The sequence below is a fragment of the Diadema antillarum genome, unplaced genomic scaffold (genome assembly GCF_040938485.1).
Source record: "Diadema antillarum isolate AM-2024a unplaced genomic scaffold, OU_Dant_1.0 seq00002098_RagTag, whole genome shotgun sequence".
NCBI lineage: Eukaryota > Metazoa > Echinodermata > Echinoidea > Diadematoida > Diadematidae > Diadema > Diadema antillarum.
This window is the reverse complement of record NW_027272742.1, coordinates 46,844-49,070: the sequence shown is the minus strand read 5'-3', so window position 1 is coordinate 49,070 and position 2,227 is coordinate 46,844.

The following is a 2,227-nucleotide window of genomic DNA, read 5'->3' as shown; positions in this document are numbered from 1 at the left end:
GCGGAGGAAGAGGGGGAGACCCAAAAACACATGGAGAAGAACTGTGGAGAGAGAGATGAGGGACCTGAACCACACCTGGGGGACACTACAGCGCCTGGCCATGGACAGGATCAAGTGGCGGACTTTTGTTGCTGCCCTACGTGCCCATGGCATAACGGGCAGTAAGTAAGTACTCTTTTAATGAATTGATATGAATAAAACATTTGGCAAAGTAAGCATGGTAGGGAGAAAACATTTCCCCCTTTCATTCAATGACTTCCTGTAACAATAATCATCATTCTCCGTTTTATGTGTTCATTCAATACAATCTGTTACCCATAACATAATGGAATTGAGCACTCCATTGAATGATACACTGGTAAACACAAGCAATGGAGCATGAAACCAATGTTCATTAATTTTCAAGGAATACCGTCGGTGAAGCTGATTGACGGACCCTCTCACTTGGACGGCCTACTAGTCACCGGATCAGACAGCTATGTCTGCTTTGATGGATTTAACCACGCAGCTGCAAAACTGGTCTGCAGAGAGCTCGGCTTTCCAGCGGCAAAGGCGTTCTCTGCTCAGATTTTGACCAGTGAGCATACAGCAGCAGGGAGGAGGATTGAACGACTATCGTGTTCGAACGGTGACTACAGAATATGACCATGAGATTGTTTTCTAGTAACTTTCTCGTCTTTCTCTGGTTACTATGAACATCATTGCGATTTGTTCCCATTACATGGGTCATTTCTTGCTGGCAAGAGATGACTGTTAGTAACATCTTGAGCTCTTGAAACTGCTTGACAAATCGTCCTGCACATCAAAGCTGATAGCAGTAACTACTGGATGAATCGGTGTCTAGTGGTAGCCACGATGCTCACGTCGCGACGCGTCGATGTAGGACAATTTGTCAATCATAGTTGCACTGAAAATGACCGGACTCAAGAATTTCATTAATTTGAATAAATACTAGTACGCAGTTGCCGCTTCCTAGTAACTGTGGACGGAAGCTTGGTGATCTATAGTGGATAAGACGCCCGGTCTCGGTGATCAGGAGGTCGTAGGTTCTAATCCTGCCCTAGTATGATATGCCTCTTATGATTACTGCTACTAAAAACTGATTAATTCCGTGCTTATTTACGTCGAATCTAATACTATCTAATAGCTCAATTGTTCTCGATACTATCGCTCAGGTTCTCTACGTCTGGATGAATGCTTATTGACAACCATAGAGTGTTCTTCGAATAGATTTGTGAGGCTCACATGCCGAGGTAAGACATACCGTACACAGAATCGCTGAATTATAATTATGTATACACTCTTGGTTCACGAACACACTTTTGACTCATATTTGGGGGAAAAAACAAATCGAAAAGATCGAAGAAAAATCACAAAATACGGGACGGTGGGGATGGGTGGGTGGGTTGGTGTCGTGATAGGTTTTGTGTTATTATGATACTACACAATTGATCATGTAATCATGAAAACACGTATACGTTCTTATCATTAACTTGCTTCATGTATTTATGGTTACTAACAGAATTTGATTATTTTTTTTTTTCACATCGTGAGAGAAAAAGAAATACACCCTTATCATTGTGCCAACAGTTACAAAATCCCCTTTTTATGATTTCCCGTTCCTATAATTGATTGAGCTCTTTATGTCCATTTACTGTTTGTTTTCTATCTCTATTTTGATTATGTATAAAGACCATTAACACCTGCATGAAAAAAATATAGTATAATTTCATATAAGCCATGCACACCAGCAGGTTTTCATCATATTCTGTAACTGCGTAGAACCCGGATTTCTTGGATGCTATAAGGATAACGATCAAGAATTTCAGGCCGTTCCTAACTTTGGATTTGGCGTTCGTTCAGACGAAGAGTGTATATCTACCTGTCTGGCAAACCCCGTAAATAATAGCGTTGCCGTTATGTATCAAAAGGGATGCATATGTTTCCAGTCTGAAGTGTATACAACGGTCCTATCTGGAGGAAGCTTTTCCCACAATTGGACATGTCCTCTCAGGACACAGCTTGAATCCGACCAATTTTATTCATTCAACCGTGAGTATCAGCAGTAAATTTTTCTTGACAGAGAATGAAATAAATGTGGGTAAACATCAGTGTTATTTGGTTAGAATAGTTGAAGGCATAATTTACCATTTGCAGATGAAACAAAAACTCAGCATTAGTGCTTTAGAATAGTTCTAAATTGTGAGTTAGGGATAGAAACAACCAG